A 23,157-nucleotide genomic window follows, 5' to 3' on the forward strand; every position below is an offset into this window, starting at 1 on the left:
CACTGTGTCCTAGATTTGTAGTAGTAGCTGTTATTCTTTTGTGCACTCTAAGAAACATCTGCTTGCAAATTAGACCCATAATTTCATATTTTATATTCCATTAATTTATTATATTTAGATTAATAACCTTTTTACCCATTATCAGAGATTCCATTTCTGTTCCAGTAGATTTAGGGCTGATAATGCTTTCCTATTGTTTTCATTCATAAATTCTACTTTTTTTGTTGTTGTTCTTGTTGTCCCTCAAACAAGTTTAAAGCTGTATTTTAAAATACTAAGCTGAGCATTCATGACGAAAGCTTTCATAGCTAAACTCAAAAGATCACACGCGTCCTCTGAATATTCTGTCTCTAAAACCTTTTCACTCTGTATCTCTACAGACACAGACCCTTCTCGTGATGCTGTAGGCAGGGGACTGGCTCATAGTCATCACTCTCCTGCTGCTCTCCCTATATTCCCTCTGACAAATTTTCCTATTGTCTGCGTGGGGTTCTGATGCACGGCCTCATGTCACATTTACTTACAGAGATTTTCTTGTGGGTTGTTCCACTGCATCCGTGCCGCCGCCTCGCCTCTCACAACCTGCCACTTTTATGTCAACATCTATTTCATAGGAGTTTATCCGGAACATTGAAGCAGCTTCCAATGACGAATCTCAGCAGCCCTCCACTCATGGTCAGCACTGAAGTGGAAAAAAAGACAAGGCTTGGAAAAATTCTGTTTCATACTCAGAAGTATGAGTCAAAGAGAATGTTACACACATCACCGATTAGCAAGGTTTCAAAAACAAAAGGAAACCTTTTGGTAACCGAAGAAATGTAACAGTTTTATAGAGAATTGTGGAAGACCTAATATTAAAAGTGGGCAGCGACAGGTAGACTGTTCTCTCTGACTTTAATTAGAGCTTTACAAGGTAGGTGTGTCTAATCGAGTGGACAGTAAAAAGAGCATAAATCGGCAGATTAAAATTCCTAATCATTAGCATATTAAAATGCATTCAATTATACAACAACATACATAAATACAATAAATCTGCAGTCAACAAAGGAATGTTTTTATGGTCCTAAGGCTTCAGGACACTACAAACGCTGATATCCATTCATTTCAAGACCATCTGTAAACACTGTGTTTATACATCAAAATATATGGCATGAAAGAGAGAAAAATGTATTGTTAAAAGGCAGGCTTGGTGAAGACTAGTGATGTAGAAAATGGCCTATTCATTGTGTTGAAAAGCCACCGACTCCAACCCAGTGAAGATAAAGAGAATGTCTTGTCACTTCATGTCCAGCCTGTAGAGCGATCAAAGCTTAAGCAAAAGGCTACATCATTCATCTTAACATCCAGCTATATATAACACAGCAAATGAACACATCAAACAGAGACAGGTTCAGCGTGGTAGACAGATTCGCTCTCTGTAATTACATGTCAGAGTAAATGGACCCATAATTTTCCTGAGCTCTGCTAGTGTTTTTGAATCAATTAAAGCATTTTACATTGTAAGCTTAGTCTTTATGAGCATTCTGTCAGTTTACATTACGGTCTATATTTAGAGCTTTAAGGCAATCTAAAATAAGAGCATTTTTGTGACATGTTTATGGCTTGTTCCCAAAGATTTCTATACAAGTCAATTACTCCTGAATATTTAATGTTCCCCACCACCTCACGCTAAAGTTGATTCACAGCAATTATAACAGCACTCCCCCACACCCAGCCCCCTTAAACATACTAATGGAAATTAAAAATGGCATAAACACTGAAGCAACCATCAAAAGTTAAATGGGAACGCAGATGTAACAACATCAAACAAAATGGGTGTTTGTTCTTTTCTGCTAATTTGAAGCTAATTGTCTTTGTTTTACTTTCGCACTTGGATACGTTTCTGAACTTCTTAAAGATCCTATGTGTTATGAAGATAACCAAACATAATCCACAAAATCTACAACCATTTTTTGGTCCTTCCCCCCAAAAAAACAGTCAACAACTAATAAACATTTCTAGGGAGCAGTTAGCATGATCTCAGTTGTTTAATCTTTGCTTGTGTCTTCTTCATTCTTCATAAATACCTACTTTAATTATTCAGCTTATAACCGAGACATACTGAATCACTTTGTTCAGGGTGACAGTTTAGGTATAATTTTCCTAATTAATATATATATTTTCCTAGTTTGTACCTTCAAACCATTAATATTTCCATCCTGAAACCCATGTTGAATGTTATTATGACTGACTCTGCAACTGTAGTCCTCTCTTTCATATACGTACAGTTTTTACATAGCAATTTCTATGGATTCTTCATGTTTTAGTTTGTCACCAACCACTGATGCCAGCAATGGCAGTGATATCAGGGATATTTGTATCAGAGAATGCATTCAGACTACCCTCAAAGCTCAATGTTGTTTTTGCATTTATTTAATATGTAACGGATGTGTCATAATAAATCTGAAAACTGGTAGATTTTACAGTAAAATTTTTACAGATTTCAAACTGAACTCTCACCGTCATAGCACTGTTTGTTCTCATAGCACTCATTTGTTCTCATCTTGTTTATCACAAACACAACTCTAATGAATTGTGTTGAACAAATGTCTTTGCCTCCTGTTTGAAGGTGGCAGCCTGGTCCCGACTTTCAGCCTCTGGCTTGATTTGCTTTCGCAGTTGCGTTCTACACAGTGTTGGCACTGAACCATGGTACAGGTGGAGCTGAAGATTAAAGAGTCAGATGTTCCACTATCAGAGCACATGAACATCAAAGTCATTATAAGGTCAAGTCCTCTGAACCGCCCTTCCGCACACGTCTCCGGCCTTATGTTTAATGCATTAGCTCCTCGCTGTGCACTGGCGCATCTCAATAATGACTAAATGGAACTTATTTGCAAAAAGCATATAATTTTACATGCACTTAGATTTGTTAAATATTTATTCTTTGTGACTAATAAATGATCACAGTGTGAGGACGTGGGTTACGGGTTTCTGTGTAAGTAAATGACTACTGGCAGTAGGGCAGAGAAGGAAATGCTGTTATGTCACTGAACATACTTTAACGCAGAACTATATGAATTACTATAAATGTTCTGTAAAGCATCATTCAAAGAAATGGTAGTCCACGCAAGAATTACTCAGGGTTTTTATCTTCCTCCACATAACATTTTAAGCTTACGTACCTTGCTCAAGGACATGACTGTATGCTTAGAATTTCCCGCAAGCCAATTTTTTTTGTATCCAGAAAAAGATTAAATTCTTTTTTTTCATATTGAAAAATGTTTTCTGAACCACAGACCATCTACAAGTGAAAGCTACTATTTTTCTAAAACATCCTTCATAAATTAGCATAATTAGTGCTGTTTAACCGGAGGTCCTGAAGTACAGTATGTGAAATGTTTTTAAAGGTGTCACTACTGTTACACTCTGTCTGTGCATTAGAATATTGTGACCCATGTCATATATTGTGGTGTATTTTCCTCTGTCACTCACCCCTAGTTCATTAGACCTTTAGTCCTGGACAGACCAGACTTTTGAACTGTGTTCAGTGCTGCTGGTATGCAGGGAGAGAGAGAGGGAAAGAGAGAGTGAGATAGACAGACATAGCATGACACACTGCTTTCCCAGTCGCCTCTCCAAAGTTCAGCCATAAAACATTCCTCTTCCTTCAAGATCTGACTAAATGTGTGGAGGAGAAACCCGGTGAAAGATGGAGAAAAGAACACATTAGAGAAAACAGAAAAGGGCAGGTGGCTTAAACTTATGGAAGTAAAGAGCAGAAAAAACAATTCTAAGAAATCACTATACTATTTTGAAGCCTTGCAGTGATGGTTTTGAGCAAAAAATGGTAAAATTGGAAAGGTATAGCAGCTCATGTTGGTGCCTAATGTTATTCATTAGTAAAAAGCTCAGTACCTATTAGATGAGTGGTGTCAAACATAAAACATGAATGCAATAAATTATTAATGTCACATTGTTTGACCTGTTAACAATTTTAATATTTTTATCCTTTAAATCAATCAGTAGTTTAAATCTGAATCCCGATGGTTGTACAGTGCTGCTATTAAACAAAGATAGATAGATAGATAGACAGACAGAAAGAAAACCATGTTATGGAATTATGGGTAGCAGGTAATATTTCTGATTAATTAATCAGATCAATTTTTGTACTTTTTGTACATATTGTTATAATCTTAGTTTTTAAATGGAAAGCAATTTGAGTTACAACTAATGGTTCAAAACAATGAGATGAACCATGATTTTAACCATTTTTTCTTTTTCAAAATCCATTTTCAGAACTGAAACTTTTGAAACAAGATAGTAGTCAACCCATTTATATGTAGAACATAATCTATTAATGCATGCCATATGTAATACATTATACAGTTTTTTAGTATTTTAACAGAGTCACATGTTTGGTTAAATTAGGTCTTTTCCATTAGATCCTAAATGAATCAGTGACTCTTGAGGCTATGTAACAGAATGTCAGTTTTAATTTAACTGTGACTGGAGCTATATTAGGCTTTAACATCCTACCATTTTGCAGGACCACATGTAATTGGACAAAATAACAAAGTTCTCTAGTTTAGTACATGGTGAAAAATCCTTCACAGTCTGCCAATACTTGAAGCCTGTATTCTGTAGATCAGGCCTGTATTGTAGTTTCAGTTGTTGCTGGTTTTTAAGTAAATAGCAATCTGAAGCCTTTTGAGCTATTTGGATTTGATCAAAGACTGTTCAGTGTAATGCAGAATTCATCCTGCTAATGTTTACACCAATTACATTTTCAATAGAGATGAATCCCTCCATATTTCACACAGCTTGGTGAATTCATCATGATGATCGCTTTGTCTCCACACTTTCCTATTTCTGTTGCCATGTTACAAACTTGAACCTTTATTTGATCTGTCCAAAGGACTCAAAAGAGGCTTTCTGTGTTTCACAAAGTGTAAAACTCCAATCTGCGTATTCTGTTGTTAAGGCTCGCCAATGGAAGGTCTCTAATTCTTGAACAATTCAACTGATATGAACGTGCATACATTCAAATTCACAGACGATAGCCTATATTTTAACTTCATTTTGAATGCAATGTACTGGAGTGCAGAAAGGGACATTAACTCACTATCTAAATACTTCCAGACTGCATTGTATTTGTGTATAACAAGGCAATGTGTTTCTTCGACAGACTGCAACTCCCCATTTAGCAGGAAATCTACCCAGGAAAGGAAAGTGATTCCATGATAGCATTTTCTCACTAGCTCTAAGCACCCAGTTGGAAAACATATCTCAGTATTGTTGATCATGACTCGAAATAAATCAAACCATTCCCCAACTTTGATTCAGCTTTCAGCAGCCTGGGTAAGACAACATAAACAAGCTCTGTTTTTTTCCTGTATAAAATATTGATTACGTTGGGAGTATACGCTGCACTTGTGGCGCACTGTGGGAATATTGATACCAGGATTTGCATGTCTGTCCAGATGTTGAGGAAAGTTTATTTGATTTAAAGACAATAGAGCTGTCATCCAGAGCCATTGTCGTCAGCGCAGTGTATTTACTGCATGCAGAAGTTGCAGATGCTCTTGTTGTTTGAATAGTGATCAACAAGAGTTGAGTTGTGCTCTGGTTCCTTATCTTGAGGACAGGACCTCTAGGTTGGCAAACTTCAAAATGCTTTAGTGTGTTTTCCACTAGAATAAATTTATACAGAGTACTGAAACGTTAGATCAAGAGACAAGAGGTAAAATAAGTGGCACACAATCCAAAAATCAGTGTTGCAAAGCATAAATGAAACACCTTTGTCAAAAATTGCCATGAATGCCATCGAATTGTAAGTTGTATTTTTTCTTCTACTTCAGCCTCTCTCACATAAACAACTTTATCTTTGTGCTTATGTTCTAAACATTGTTCAAGAAAAACAGAGAAGATCAGCAGCAGTAAATGGAGTAAAAAAAATAAATGAAACTAGAGCTGTTCCACAGGAACACAGAAATCAATAACCATAACCCCCATAAAAATGAGCAATAACATTCAGTGCCTCACTGACCTTTCAGCAAACATGGTGTGTTAATACACAAGCTACCAATGGGTGCAAAACACAACTAAATTCAGGGCTCAGTATGTAAGAGTGGGCAGCACCATGCTGCCTTTTTTCTTCATTTCACATATTTACATACATACAAGTTGTCAAATGTCATAATATACTGTAACAGCTTCCTTCTGGCTGAAACTGTTCAGCCGTGATTCCATCTCTCACAGTGATCCACAAGTATGAACGCACAAGCGTGTCTTCCCTTTTTATAAGGTTTTGTTTAATTAATTGTATTTGTAATATGTGCCAAAATGTATTATTATAAAATATAAAAAAAGCAGTGCACTTCATCGTCAGAGAATAAAACAAGCCTCTTAGTAACACTATATTCATCAGGACAAAGCAAACTAGGCTACATGAACCTGATCATGAAAATCATATGATTTCTATAGTGGCAATGGAGTTTCTCATTTTCATCAGCAATGTCCAGAGTGACTGCATGTTCCATCATATATTGTTATACAGCAAGCAGTATAAATACTGTAAATCAGTGGCTGCAAATCCTCTCACAACTGTATTCCTGTGATGCTCATTCATATAGCTTTTTTAATTCCTGTTTTACAGTTAATCTCAAGCCTAACTATGGCTTCCCACTTTCTTATTGCTTTTATCAGAGTGTGCTGAACGTATTGTTATAATTAACATTTTAAAACTGTATTTGAATGAGGGCGCTACAATCATGGATTCTCTATTAGCAACGGGGGCTCAAGCCTGGACTACTGTAAGTGTCTCAAGAGCCAAGTCTTTCCTACTTTGATCCTTGTAAAGAAGGTAAATTATGAAAAATGGAGGGTCAGAGTAGGAAAGTGCATTTCACAATGTTTATGAATGACTAATCTCAATGTATATGTTGTATTTTATACTGTAACATCTTTTCATAGATACATAAAAACCATTAATGATGTAGGCCTATAAACATAAGCAGTAAAAGCTCATAAAAATGATCAACAATTATATCTGAAAAGGCCTGGCAAATACTTGGGCCAGACCACTACAAACATTCAAAATACGATGTTAGATAAAACTAATAGATTATAGGCCATTAAAGAAAAGTATCTAGACATAATAAAGAGCACAGTAAAAAAGATGCAATGCTGTAAAAATATCCTGTGGACCGCTGATCTAGAGGTCATTGTCTTAATCATGACATGCTGCCCCTCTAGCGCTTCCCACTGTTCTCTCTGTATCCATCAGTTGTTAGTCAGGAAAACGAGTGTCCTGCTATGGAAAGGCAAAACAGGAGAAGAGTTATGTCTCTCTCTGCCTGAGAGAGAAGGAGAGGGGTGTGGCCCTCTTTGCGACAGCCTCATCTGTAAATCCCCAGGATGTAAATGAGGCCACCAAAGCCGGTGATGAATGTCGAGGTTAAGCTGGAGGAGGAGCAGGATCCCTTTATCTCCACTTGAACTAAGCGCTGGACAGGAAGACCCCCATTCCGCCCCTTCCACTCAAGGTTCTGTCTATGAGATCCATCACAGCCTTCGATTATTGATCACTGTCTGCAGCAAACAGCAGGGGAGGCGCCTGGAGGTCACAGCCTTCGTGTCTGCCTCCACGCTGGCTCCATCAAGCCTGTGCTATTGCTCAAAGCTCCCCTCCCAGGGAAGGCCTGCAGTCAAGAGCCACAGCTCCTTGCCCTCTGGACAACCTTGCAGGGACTGGTGGGGTCCGGACAACCTGAAGAGAGCGGGCTGTTCAGCTGGATGTCACACTAAATGGAAATGGTCTTTTTTTCCCCTATGGACTGACTGGTTTGTGGTGGACTAGATCTTTAATCAGGCCAGACATTCTGAATCCTTCTGTCCCTTCTGTCCCTTCTGCCCAGTACACAGCGCATTGTTTTGAGTCCAAAATTTAGCCAAAAGAAAATTCCGTCCAAAAATGTCTGTGACAAACAATGCTGAATAAAACAAACAATATCGGACGCATATTTGAGCTATTTGTCGAGTGGATGAAGAGATTTCTGAAAATACTGTTGATGTGGTTGTTTAAACAGAGAAAACAAACTGTTTTCCAAACTATCCATATACATGTGGACGAGGCTTGAGAGAAATTTCTGGCAGACTGGTAATTATAGTTATCCCGCGATGCCTCTTCCACTGTGCTTACAAAACACAGCTCCATGTACACAATCAGAGTCCATAGAAATTGAACCAGTCCAATGAAATGCAAAAAAGCCCAAAAACCAATGGGTAATACTGATATATAAACACACAACAATGTAAAAATAACAATTAACTTTACTGGATACTGTGTAAGGCTGGTTTAGATTGTTGGCACAAACTTTATACACAAAAGGGGACATACTACATCAAAAACAATATTTTGGCTGAACAACGTAATCATCCTTTAAGCTGCACTAAATCATTCTTTCCTGAATCAATTTTCTCCCTAATTTCCTGCATCTCCATTTTCTCACAAACACAAGCCCTATGCTAATTTGTCAACAACAACAGAGCGCTACCAGTATGCCAGATAAAATACTGTTTTAAAGTAGTGGATAAAGAGTGGAAGAATAAAGTAGATAAGCAAAAAGAGATGAAAATGCTGGGTAAAAAAAATGAGTGTTGGACTGAGCCTGATATACATATGACCAAACGTTGTTGGACACCTTTTCTTCCAACATTCCTTTTCAAATCTGACAGCCCATGCTTTTCTGAGAATTGCCATGGAAAAAATATGCAGAGTTTAGTTTTGGTCCAAATAACTTAATAAATAATAACTTTAGAGGACCTTCCAAATGGGGTAGTCTTTATTTCTGATGTACGCACCTACTGCTACCTACTTCGGCAGCTACCTCCCAAATGGACCACACCAAAGATGTATGAATCAATCCAACGTATTAAATATAACTGCAGTGCCACATGGCTCAATTACATTCTATAACTAAAGGTACTGGAAATGCACCAGAGGCATACCAACCCAGCAACAGTTTAGTACCATTTTCTCTGAGAGTAAAGGGTGAAGACCAATGTTTTACAGCGCCAAACCACTCAGACGAGTTATTTTTATTCATTGTGATGTTTCTGAGTCAGGTACAATCGAAAGTTCAATGGAAAAATTAGATCGAACTAACAGCTTGATGAGTCAGTGAGCACATGATTCCCTAGAGTTTCATAATGTTAGAGGCACGGCTTCCATTGCACATGATGGATATGCCGCAGGGAAACATGCTTCGATTCCCCAAATGATCTGCATCTTTTAAAGGCTTGTGGAGGTTCATAAGAACTTCATATTTATCGTACAAATTCCACCTAACATCTGGATAGCTAATGAGCTCATGAGTCTCTGAGTGATTCATCTGGAAAAATGTCAAGTTCAAATCCCAGCTGTGCCATGCGCCTTCATGTTGTTGGAGGTCCTCAAGAAAGCAATTAGCTGCTTTGTCATGTGGAGGAAAAAATGCTGGGGTTTCTGCTCCCCTCATTGCTTAGCAACATGGGACAGAGTCATGCAGGAGCTCCTCAAGGTCTGAACAGCTGATGGTTTGGAACAACTACATGCACAACAGTGGAGCAGTTTGCTTCATTAGTATTAGAACTCCTGATTTGTTGTGAATCAACTGGCAAATAAAAAGACCTGAATAATAATTACATACATATTAACACTTGCTTAAATATAACACATATACCAATCACTGACAGGTGAGATGAATAATTCTCACGATCTTCTTACAATGGCACCAGGGTGGGATTTAGAAGGCAGCAAGTGAAAAGTAAGTTCTTGAAGTTGATGTGTTGGATGCAGGATAAATGAATTTGAGTGATTTGTGTTGGCTCTGAAGAATTTGTTTTGGCTATACCTAATTGAATAGTATCTAACTGCAGTTTGTCGTGTGTGTATGTTAATAAACACACAGTCTAAAGGCTATATTAGCCAGGTTTGCGTTGCACACCTACACATTTTATTCATTATCTTCTGTAATCTGCACCTACTTGCACATTTATCATTGCATATTTATGTCCTCTCTTCCACAGCCCCCTTATATTTTAGCTTTTTATAGCTTAGTTTTGTGTAGCTATATTTGTAATCTACACATATGTATGCTTATTATTTAAGTACTGCATTCCTTTATAGCCTAAACATTTTTAAGTCTGTGCAACCTAGTACTATGATGTATTCACGGCTACAAAGAGAACCGCTACTTTGCTTTATCCTATTTATTTTATCATCCTTTTAATGTGATGTTCATTGTCCATACTGAGCCCTGATCCTTTTCCACAATCATTGTCAGTGAGCCCAGAGCCTATCTGAGATCACTGGGGGCAAGGCAGGGACATACCCTGGACAGGGCAACAGCACCGCACGTTCAAAAACTTGCTCAGTCACTCACACAAGCTGTCAAATCAATAAAGCTGTCAAATCCTCCTCGGACAATTTCACACAGCCAATCCTCTTACCAGCATGTGTTTTTGGATTGTTGGAGGAAACCTGAGCAACCTGGAGAAACTCACACATACGGGGAGAACAGCTGACACCTCACAGACTGTGACCCGAGGTCCTGTCCGTCTGTCGACCTGAGGTACTGTTGAACCCAGCATCCCCAAGACCCAGGAGTTTTGTGGCAGAAAGTGCTAAAACTTTCTACAGTGTTTCCACATATTCCCTGTGGGGGCAAAAGATATTCAGTATGTGCTTGGAAAAATAAAGCAGTCAAATCATTATTTAGGTAAAACTTACTCTGCATACCAAGAACCATGAACATAAGAAGCCGAGTGCAGGGTACATCTAAAGCATCAGTACATAGGACCGGCCTCAATTAAAAGAATTAAAATAACATGTAAAATGATGCCTCATACACAGATAGAATTAAGTTAGATCAAGACTGAACAATCATTCCATTTTATTTATTTTCTTGTAAGTCTAAAGCATGACTTTCAAATAATACCCAGATACTGATTCATTTGACTATACTACTGACTGTTGATTTACATTAAGGTGAACAAGCTGAGCACGTTCTCAGTCATTTGTTTATCCTCTCTGAAACTGAGAAGCAGAGATAAACACAGTAGGCTAAATGGCTTAGTTGATTCCTATAAGATATGCCTGGAAATAAATCTATACAAATTTGCATAAACTTTTAAATAACTTGCTGAGCCATCCATCTCAAATGCGATTTACGTTCACCAAGTTATTTCACTCGTGAAGCAAACTTGGACCATCATGAGTGCAATTGCATAAACGACTTTTTAATTCACTCAGTAAACCTGTTAACACTAAACAAAGTGGGAAGAGAGTTCAATCTTAAACTGAATCACCTCTTCTACTCTACAGGTGAGTAGAAATCCAGTCAAACTCTTGTCCTTTATGAGTCATACATTTACAATATAAAGGGTGAGCCACAGAACACCCTTTAATTTATTTGATATGCTACATGACCACCTTCCCATTGGAAAAACTTGCCCTTGATCCAATATGGCAGCTTTCAAGATGGCAGCCATGTTCCGGACACAGCCTATAAGATGCTTGCTGGGTTATTCAAAGAAAAGGGTATTCAGTGACTTTTGACTCACCATGTACATTATGATCAGGGGCATGTTGAACCATTTATTACAAATGAAATAATCTAATGACCTGTATTTTGTAGGCAATCACCCTTAATTTTATTAGGGTAATTACCCTAAATTTGTTAAAACTAGCAATTATGTTTTTTTTCTTTTACTTCCGTGAAAAAATGCCTTACTTCAAAAATAAACATTTATTTCTATGATCAGAAAATTGCTTTCCACTGAGATGTTTCTTAAGATATGGAAACAGGTAAAAATCCTTCAGGGCTGAGTCCAGGCTGGAGGTGTGATGCTCATGTTTTCTCAACATACTTGTGTTACTCAGAATTAGTTTTCATAGTTGACTGCAACAAAAGAAATTATCAAAGTAATATGATGTTTCCTTTAAATCCCCTCATGAGGTGTCACTTCGCCAAATCATTACAAAATTATCTGCAGGATTTGTAGAATATATCAATACTGAGAACTTACTGAATGCCCTTCGAATAATTTGTGCAGAAAAGTTATGAAATGAGTGGGACACTTTGAAGCAGTTGCCTCCAAGGTCACAATTCTCAAAACTAAATGTGAAGTATAATGTATAAGTAAAAAGATTTCTAGCTCTGGGCTGTAGAGCAGTGAAATTGTTTTGATGAAGAGCCATAAAGTATCTTGAAAAATATGAACAATTTTAAGGGTAGTGTTGAAAATGAAGACTCTCGTACTATTTCGAAACATCAAGAAATATTCAAAGCTTGTTAAATTGTGTTCGAATCAGACCTAGTAGAAGCCATTTTATCTTAAAAATGCATTTATACGATTTTTTTTAAACAGAAAATTAGTCAAATCAAACATTATTGGAAGCACTTAAATGAAGGAAAGCAGGTAGTGTTGTGTACTTTCAGCAGCAGCAATCCACACCCTTCACTCCAAAGTCATGGGGTCAGCTGGCACAAACAACAGGACCACTTTCCACAGCGCGGCTCCCGATTCATATCACTTCCACGGCAGAGCTGCAGAAAATATAAGCCCGATGGAGGCCTTCATTTATGCGCAAAATTTTTTATGCATGCCAGGCCAATGTCCCAGGACCTGGAGGGGACAGCTGGAAGAGTGGGTTGCTGTTCACTACTGTTTTGCTTCTGCTATGATGCAACATACACGTCTGTAGGGACGCCGGAAACGAGCCTTGCCAACTCATGCAGAAAATTGTCAGCCCTTCTCCCCCGGCCCGAACACATTCAGCACTCCTGCTCTGAAACCATCTTCATCCCTTCTTTCTAAACCCCCACTCTCAAAGACACCTCGCACCCACCCTTCACCCCCTTTCTGCTTATATGCAGACTAATGTTGGCTCAACTGTACAGGGGAAGGGCTGACGGGTAGCATCTGCGTCCCCTCTGTGAAAAGTAATAAAGGGGTATAATATCTTGCCATTGCAGCATTTACCCAAATGGAAGCCTGATCGAAGGGGCTCTACCCACGGGGAGGCTTGCGAGGAGCTGTAATGTCGGAGAGGATTAGCAGCGTCCTCCAGGAGCAATAAAAAGATGCTGACGGAATTGCCTCTGCCATCTCCTGGCCAAACGTTCATCCAGTTTTGACATTCTAATGCGCCACTTTTTCAAAACCACATTCTACCACCAAAAGAAAGATACTCCGTGTTTTTTATTGCACTCCTGCCTTAAAATGGCTGGGAAGCATAAGATGTTCCATGCATTCTTTTGCATTCTCCTATTAAAATGTCTTCTAAAGCACAACAGGTCCCTCGTCTCCTTTTACGATACTTAAAATGATTGCACAGCAGAAAAGCTTTCTTTCCACTTTCACATTAACATGGCATGAATATTCGAAGAGGATTCACAATTCTTTAGCATTCTGATGTCCAATTTTTTGCAAAGTTGAAGATGTTTTTCTTTCACACTCAGCACACATGGCGGCAAACCATAATGTCATAGCTGTTCTCTTCAACATTCTCAAAATAAATGCTGAATATATTCCACTTTACCACTTCAAAAAGGCTGCAAAGCAAAAGACGTCTTCAGTTTTCTTTTATCTTTGGGTTTTCACTCATATTACATTAACTCTTTCTAAAGCAGATGTTACTTAATTATTAATATGTTATTTATATTAAAAAGGCTACAAATGCAGAAGGTTCCCCTTCATTTCTTTAACATTCTCCTGTTCAAGTGAAAAAAAAAAGTGAAAGCAGATGTTACTTATTTTCCTGGGAAGCTACCAAATGATTTCAGGTCATCACATTAAACACATCCCTTGTTTTCTTCAATATTCTCATGTTTAAATAATTGTTGCATAGAAAATCCCTCTGCGCTCACAATTACCTCACATACGATCTGCTTCATAAGGGGTCCTGTAGGGCTTCGTATCAGTGATATTTTGTGTCCTTGATAAACAGTATATTTTTATTCGGTTTTATTCATTATGTAATATTTGCAAAATAGAAGGTGTTTATCTTTAAAAAGAAAAAAATTCACATCATGACATTAAAAAGGCCACAACAAATAATGTGTTTACTTGGATGTTTTCATGTTGAAATGGCTATGAAGCAGATAAAATTACTTGGGTTATTTGAGCGTATTGAGTTACAATAGCGCCAATGTGGAGGTTATTCCTCGTATTCATTGAGGTTATGACACTTAAATGGTGGGAAGTGGAAGATGTTCCTTGTTTCCCTTCAGGTTATCAAGTTAAAATGTCTGAGAAACATAAGACGTGCCTTGTTTTCTTTCACATGACTGCTCTGACCACAGCTAATAGACAACAGAGCATGTCTGCCTGCACAAATAGAACAGTGCTCTCCGTACCTGCTTTTCACTTTCATAAGCAGCCCCATCAATTACAGCAGACTTTCTTTGGAAACGCTTAATTACTGTGATTCATCATAATTGATGGCAAGCTACATTAAAAGGCCACTGCCGGAGAAGGGCCGACCACCCAGCCCTGCAAAAAATAATGTCTCCAGGAAGTCGAGTGTAAATTCCTGCTTCACAGACACAACAGTTCAAGGAATTAATTGCATTTTCACTTCATTAGCTTAAATCAGTTACATCCCGATAATGCCACGCAACAAAAAAGAGGATTAGGAGGTTTAAAAAAAAGACTTTTTGTGTCTTTGTTCAAAAGGGAAACAGGGCGATAAGAACCAACCATAGCCACCATCATTCTACAGCACAGACCTGGCCCTTTTTCACTCCAGACACTCTCATGGAATTTCTTCTTCACTTTATTGACTGGGTTATATTTCATGCTCCTCGCTAGAAGGTGCCTCAACATATTTTGGCTGTGATACAGTGAATTTGTTCTTTTTCCTTCTCCATATTCATCATGCATTGCCACTGACATGTACCATAAATACTTATAAGGGAGAACTTGGCATTGCGCAAAAAATCTAGTTGTGCAGTTGTGAGCAAGCACTGTCCGTTCCAGGTGAGATAAGCTTTTAACATTTCTTACCCAATAAAGAGAACTCAATAACTGCCCAAACAGAGTCGACAAAACCACTTACACTGGTGACCTCCCTATATAATACCAGTGAGTTATGACTCAACATCTTTGTTCGACTTACTGAGTGCTCTTTTTTCTTTTCTTTTTTTTTTTCTTTTTTACAGTCCATCGCTTTGTGAGCAGAGAAAGTGCTGCCTCTACAGAATCGGGAGTCATTCTTCACTGGGGCGATGTGATTTTGATGCTAGCCAGCTGTTCCCTCTCTCTCTTGCCATTCCTCACCAAGCTTGTTCCTGTGAGGCAGCAGAAGGCGAGAGAGGTGGGGAGCAGGTGAGGCTGCAGCAATGGAGCTGGGATAATGAGAGCTCAGGAGAGGCAGGGCTTTGTCTGCTCTGGGCCAGACCTGTTCTTCTCCCTGACCTTTTATCGTCTGTCTGTTTATTCACAGCTCTGCTCCAGGAAAGACACACAGACAGGCTACAGTTTGGGGACAAACAAACAAACAATACTTCAATTATGTTAGAAATATATTACTGCAACCAAAGGCATTGGCTTTACAGCTTATTTATGCTTCTGCATTAAATCAAACGCAGACACTACACAATTGTGAGCATTTATACTTGTGAACTGTTGTGTCTGTATCACTCTGCAGTCACATGGTCAAAACAGTTTCAAAATAGTTTCTGTATAAAAAAATCAGTTTCTGTCCGAATATAACAACATGTATAGTACACTTGTTAGCTCTCCCTAACATTTTGTGCAGTAGCATTAGTTTTATAATATGTGAAGTGCACTATGTAGGGAGTAAAGCACTATTTGGGACAGAGCATAGTTTACAAACGGTGCCAAGAAAGACACAAACACAACAACTGTTTCCTGTCTGGTCTCCGCTCGTTGTAACAGTTTTTGTTTTTTTCTCCTGGAGACATCTGTATCTTTCCCTCAAGCTCTTTCAATTTCTTTGTTCTGTGTTGTCCAAACCGATGTTTGAGGAAATCTTTTGCCACAAATTTGCTTCCGTCTGGCAGTCTTTGTAGTGTGGCCAAGAGGAGTTCATTTTTCTGTACGTCCTCAGTTACATCTCCACAACTTGATCCAAGTCTGTCTAACTGTGGATCACAGTTGTTGCAGTCTTCATCATCACAACAGGAGGTGTGCGTCAGGCTATGGTATGCACTGTACCTAAGTGTTGCATACAACGTAATTTTATACAGAAGCATAAATTGGCCTTTATTGTCAGGAGATCATGCGTCCAGAGCCATCAGTGGAAAGAAAGCATAACTGGTTGGACGTCAGTGGGTGGACAGGAACACCCTGTCTCTTCCCTCATTTCTAAGTGCAATGCTAGACATAATTAAACATAATCATGTTTTAGCAGATGTAACAGAACTGGCAAACAGTATTTGCTCCAAGAATGCTACGCTGTCCACTACTTTGTGTTGGCAGCAGTCTGAAAAGATGTATTGGTGCTTCTTTTGTCTTGGAGAAAGCGTGTGCTATACTACATCCTCCCAGTTCTGTAACATCGTGGAGTGAGGTAGACTTGACTGGCACACAGAAATTGCCCATGTGATAAAACTTTAAGTCATTATAAGGAGAAATAATAAACAGTGATTTGACAGGTTACTTTTGTAAAAGGTTCAACATCAAAAAGAAAGAAGTGCTTAGAAGTAATTTAAAACATCCTGAAAATGTAGGAATTGTCTTATACCTATATCAGTGTATTTTGGGACTGTCAAACTAATAAAAACAATAACTGCAAATATTCACAGTTTATATTTCACCCTAGTAATCCCCTAGTCATAGACTACTGACAAACTTAGCTTCCTCATAATGTATTTATTCCTTTGAGAGTGCAGCCGTGAGCCTGATTAACTTCAGCAGTCTATAGAACAGTTCTTTAGAGCAAATAAACTACAGCTGTTTACTCCTTCATACAGTTATACTTCAAATTACTTTGCATTTAGAGATACTCTGAGACACTGCCTCTGTGTAGATGGAAAATAAATTAAATGAACATAAAAAGGGCACAATTTGGATGCTGTCAGCAGCAGTTAGTCTAGCTTAACAATCCACTGTGAGGGGATAACGTCTAAGAAAAGACATCATTTTCACTTTGCTTTTTAAACAACAGCATAAATTATGTATCAGTAAAACCTACTTTAAAAAAGGACTCTGTGTTTTGCTATTTATGTTCAGCAATGCGACACACATTTCTTGGTTTGCATAGACAAAGCAAGAGTCTCTGATTTCTTGATTACCCCTTAACCTACTTCCCACAGAGAATTTCCTACTTCCACTGGAGGATGGACTTGGTTAGTGACTTGGTCTACATTTACACCCATAATTCACAGAGAAAATCTTTTTCTCAAGTTTTAAACTATTGCTTCTATTAAAACTCAATGTAACACGTACATATAATAACATTTAAGCTCAAAAATATCTCTTGATAAAAAAAATGAATAAATGAGATTTATTATCCATTACGACTGGAAATTAAATAAATGGGAGATGGTCTCCAAGTACTGCGCAGTCTGCAGTGACTGTGGTATTAATCATTAATTTAAATGACTTTTAAAAATAGCCCTTCCAGGCTTACTGGAACACGGGATGTCTTTTTAAGCTTAGCTGGTGTTATATGATTAATTTTATGATTTGTATTTCATTTATCATCACACTCCAGATTATGCTGTAGTTGTACAATGTCAATAAACAGAACTGCATTCCATTCAACCCTTAACTCATTAGCAAGTGGGCAACCAACTCTCTGCTATTCCCCCTTGAGGCTCACCAGTTCTTTGTTTGTTTTACCCCTAAGCAGTGGCCTAATTTAATTACTTTTTTTTGATAGAAAGCAGTCAATTTCACAGTCGAGCATTAAGCAGCGCCTAAAAATTGTGGTCCCATAGGTATGATATATGAGGCAATAACCTATAATGTAATGAAGTCACCTTCAGAGCAGGACCTTTGTCAGCAGAGTAATAATGAATTACAACAAGTATAATAGTATTTGGGTTTGACGAGGCAGGCACTGGGGGAAGTCGGAGAAAAAAGTGTGAGTTACACTGTCCAGGAGCTGAAAGTTCAGTGGCAAATCCATCAGGCTGGCACTTTCATTGTGTGACCATACAGGAAGACATATGCAAAGGCAATGGATCATCTAGGGGACCCTGTGAATGTGTGTGTGCGTGTGTATGAAGGCCAGCGTCATCTTAATATAGAAGTTTTAGAGTAATTAGCAGCCCCGGGGCTCTGGGGAAGTTTAACAGAAAGTTTTTTTTTGTTTATCAAATTGCCTGAAGAGAGTAACTTTATTACTATTGATTTGGAGATTTCTCAGCTATTTCTTCAAGCCCAGGAGAACAGAGCAAAATCAGCTCTTTCCTTGGCGATGAGATCTAGATAATGCAAAACTGTTACAATGTGTAAAGGAATTGGCCGAGCCTGTGAGGGGAATCTTAAAGACTCGTGTCAATGTAGAGATCATCTTATAGAGGAACACACAGCTAAGCCTGACCTTATGCTCCTCTTGGTTCATGTCTCTCTCACTCTCGCTCACTCTCTCTCTGGGGCTGTTTGTACACGTAGCTAAGTCACTTCATGTAATCCTCAGTAGAATCTGAAGAGAAATTAACAGATGCTTTGTGAGCACAGGGCATTCACGCTTGTACTGATCGTGCGTGAGCTCATGTTGTTGCTAAGCTGCTAGTCACCACGTGACCTAAATGAGACAATGCATATACGTGAGAATAAACAATGAGCTGTTAAACTCACTGCTTCAAAGGTCATTTTCGGCAGTGGGAAAATTATGAAAATTTATCTGACAAATATATTAGAATCTGATACATGAATTAGCCTTTACAGACTGTTTCTGTTCCATCCAGTCTCCTTTCTTTCTTTGCTAAGCTACATGTAATCTGCCTGTACAGCTGTCAGAATCGTTCTAAAATTCTTCATATAAAGGTCATCTGGTCCCCCTTCAAATGGTCATTCACGTGGTCTCACATGACCATTCCATCTCGGTAGATTTTGGCTCCTGTGCCAGGAAAACATGTCAGCTCATATATTAAAGCTCATGGCTTTATAAACAGTCTGTCCATTTCTCTCTCAGCTGGCTGGTCAGCATGGCCTGCCAAGCTCACAAAGAGAAATGGGGCCTTGTCAAACCTAGACTTCTGTTCCACCTTGATCTGCTCTTGATCTAAAAGTGTGTGTGTGTGTGTTTGTGTGGTGCAATTTAGCCTTCTAGGTGTGCCATTACCACATATGAAGGATAAAATATTCTCTGCATACACACTGATTCTATACTGATTCAAAATCTAAACTTAGATTTAACAGGTTATATTACAGCCAGCTAAATCTGGGTTCAAATTCAGTGCTGACTTTATCCAACCTTTTGCCTTTATTATGATTTTCATGCTATTTGGTAAACTTGCTTCCAGTTTTGTCCATATCTCCAAAGTCTTAGAAGTTGGTTACATTGCCAATGCCCCGACTCTGGGACAGACAGTCTATGTTGGCGTGAAACCCTTCTCCACTTTGGCCTTCAAAGTTCTCATCTGAATATTTGCTACTACCACCAAGATCTGCACCCGCGACGGCTCGACCCAGGCTAGCGCCAGAGGCTTCTGCGCCACCGCGGCGGCCCTCCTACTCGTCAGATACTCGTCAGAACATCAGATATTTTATATACAAATGGTGCTCTTTTTCCTCTAGAGCTGTAAATATATCCTTTACTGCAGTTTTGGAAACTTATTTGTTAAATTTTACTTTACTTAAAAACGTAAATCCCTTTAATGGACTGGCATCCCACCGCGGGTGTGTTCCTGCCTCACGCCCCAGAAATTTTGTGTAGGCTCTGGGTCTATGGCGACCCTGAACTGGACAATGAATGAATGAATGAATGAATGAATGAATGAACGGACAAATGAAATAACCTCTAAAATATATCCTGATAAATGTGTCTTTTGTATTTAATGGAAATGAATGGGTATTAAAACATATTAAGGGTTTTCTCCTACTTTTCCCCCCCAGAGTACATCTTCTCACTGTAAATCTGAAATATTGCCATGTTTTTGTGCCTATTGAAGTGTATATCTGCTCATATCTTTCTAAAATCATGGCCACATTAGATGATAAATATCAGCCTGAGATTATCTTCAGCAGCAGAGCTAAATAACAGTGCAGTTTAGAGACAACACTCACTTTCTCCAAAAATACACCAAGGCATTAGAGGAGCGTCAGCTAGCCTTCTAAGTGGGCTTATTTTCACCATTTTGTAGTGTCTTAGAGCATCTGTGGATGAGCCTAAATAATGATTCAGTAAATATTTGAGCCGGGTTATGTCTCCCTGTTTTCCGTTGATAAATAATGCAGAGTATTTACATGCTTAGAGGGCAATTAGTCTGCCTTTTCAGCAGTTCCACAGCCCAAGACACACCCACTGCAAAAAATAAAACAAAAACAAAACAAAAAACAGAGTGTTATTAATCATTCCTCCTAAATTGCATGTGTACACAAGACAAGTAGATACTGACACTGTTCCCTCCAATGGGAAGTGAACACACAGAAGGGTGGCTGCAAGGCAGAACAAAGTGCAGACACTGGTGGGAGTGTTGGGTGATGAACCTGTGGCTTCGGGAAGAGGTGATAATGAGGGGCTCTACTGTCGGAAAGGACGCAAATCAGCGCCAGTACGCTTCCCCCACAGCATCATTACACTGTCACCGCACCCTCAGTAAGACATGAAGGCAGGACAGCAGGAGACACTGTGAACTGGGGCTGTGCTGTGGGGAACACAAGGGCACTCAATACAAGCGCTTTAGCCAAGCTGTAAGACTATAATGAACACTTAGATTTGTGTGATTGTCCTGTAGACACTGATACATATTCCTCAGACAATATTCACTGTCTGAGCTAATTCTAACTCTTAGAAGTCAGCAGCTATCACTGATGATAAAGTCCTGCTGTAATGTTATTATTTCTTACTTGCAGTTCACTAAACTCTGGCTTTAAACCATTTTCGATCTGTTCTCCTTTTTTTCCGTACTTTTGTTTCTCAGTGCTCGTTGCGTTTGTTTTACTCTGTCATTTTGTTGTCTGTTTGTTGCTCTAGTCTTTATGTATCACATTAAAACAGGTCCAGCACTATAATTTAAGAGACCCAAACAAGGGGTGAGACAACTCTAAAATCTCTACACGCAATGTAACAAGGAGCACAAAGTCAGAAAGACCTGTTTTATCCTGTATTTTATGGACTTAGGCAAACCACATAAAAAGCTCCAGATCCCCAAATTAATTTGCTAATGTAGTGAAAATTATATTTATTTGATAATATGTTCCCTTTAAGTGTTACCTTATGCCACATATGCACAGACCTAACATAACCTTAGCTAATGAGTCACATCACTTAAATATATGGTCTTATTGAACATTGGATCTCTATTTTGCAATGTTCTGCATGGACCTCTCCAAGCATGTACTTTAAAAATGTTTTAGATTAAACCTTGACTGAAAATTAATAAACTTACTTAAATACTCTTGTGTGAAAACCTTTTCAATATCAAGAAAAAACATTTATTCAGGGTTTATTCTTATTTAAATAGCTGTGAAGCAGACTACAAAAAGGTTTAGATATTGAAGCTTATTCCTCAGAATGTCTGAACCGCAAGAAATGTCCTTGTGACAATTCAGCAAAATTACAATGTTATTGCACTTCTGTCTGGAGGACAAAATTTAAGAGTGTCTGACACTTCAGATGAGTTGACATCAAGTTGCTCATCATCTATTTCTTTTTTATTGCAAAATGTGTGATATCACTGCCATAAGTCCTCAGTCATTCATAAAAACTTATGAATTTTGACCCGTAAAAATGTTAATGTTACACTTCTCCTCATTTTCATTGCTTGATAAGAGTGCAGTGAACACACGCACACCTCCAGCCAGATTCAACAGCCTCAGGTCATAAGGATTGGGGCAGAGTCCACTACCAAAAACACTCAGCCCAGTACCAGTCTGCAGCATAGAGGTTGGGAAAATCTGAAGTAGAGAATGGGATATGCCAGTAATGTGCCAGTAAAAATATTTGTCCTTGGGCTGAATATTATTTAATTTATAAAATGCTAGTAAAACTGTACAGCCTTTCATGCATCCTTGTTCAGTTATATCCACCCACATTTCTGCTGAAAAGTGACAGGTGAAATCAGGGCTTATAATGTTATATTCAATTTGACTCACAAGGGCTGGTGTTGAAAGTACTCAATCCCAGCAGAAACATCCTGCAAGGTGCACTGGTGTTCTAAGCAGAATCCACTTTACCATCTTAACACACCCTAGGAGTCAAAAGAGGAAAGTGGACAAGGATTCTCAATCAACGCTAATTATTCTCTTTTTTGGTTTTTTTGTTTTTGTGTGTGTGTATGATGTGTGTGACTGTGTGTGTGGTATAGAAAAAGCAAACGACATCACACACAATGTTTGCATGTGCACCTATGCATGTCAACACTCATACATGATCCAAAATGAGAGCAACCTGCTTTCTCAATCTCCCATGTGGCACAACACAAAGCAAATCAATCGCGGATGCAAGCCAGCCCATATCTCCCCTTCAGCTAGCCTGAATATTATCATTAAACTCAGGGGAACTGCTATCTCAGGCGCCTGCGAGACTCCTGTGAGCCCAAACCAATTAGCATGCCCTCTTTATCTGAAATGACCAATACATCAGTCTGCCTATAGACTGTAAATTGACCATGCACCCAAACCTATAAACCGTGAATGAAGGACACCCAAGCCAATGATTAATACCAATTGAGGCACCTTTTGACAATGGCACTGGATATATGAATAGGAAACAAACGTATATGGCCAATCCATATCCGTCACCACTTCATAAATCACCTGCAAATCCAAGGAAATTGCGGCCTGGCATCAGCACAGACCTGTCTTTTGGCACTGAAAGTGAAGACAATAACACTGCTGTCGTGCAAACAGCTTCATCTCAATATCTGCAAGGGTGCTGTGAAATCAAGTTCTTTTTATCAGCATCAAAGCTTGCTGTTGGCAATGCTACAATATGGTTTTGAGTGGCACACAAACTTCAAGGGATGCTAATTAAACCTCCCGTGTATTCGA

General features: G+C 38.7%; 1 long non-coding RNA gene across 2 annotated transcripts in view; it reads right to left on the reverse strand.

The window, feature by feature from the left end:
• Positions 1 to 530: 530 nt before the first annotated feature.
• The window catches only part of LOC136667969 (uncharacterized), a 46,522-nt gene continuing 23,895 nt past the window's right edge, over positions 531 to 23,157 (reverse strand). The window contains exon 4 of one of the 2 annotated variants that reach the window (XR_010795455.1): positions 531 to 682. This is a non-coding gene — a long non-coding RNA (uncharacterized lncRNA). Of the gene's footprint in view, positions 683 to 3,482; positions 3,533 to 23,157 lie in introns of those variants that run through there. The other variant, XR_010795456.1, reaches the window with a different exon arrangement.

Source organism: Hoplias malabaricus, chromosome 15 (assembly GCF_029633855.1).
Source record: "Hoplias malabaricus isolate fHopMal1 chromosome 15, fHopMal1.hap1, whole genome shotgun sequence".
In the NCBI taxonomy this organism is placed as follows: domain Eukaryota; kingdom Metazoa; phylum Chordata; class Actinopteri; order Characiformes; family Erythrinidae; genus Hoplias; species Hoplias malabaricus.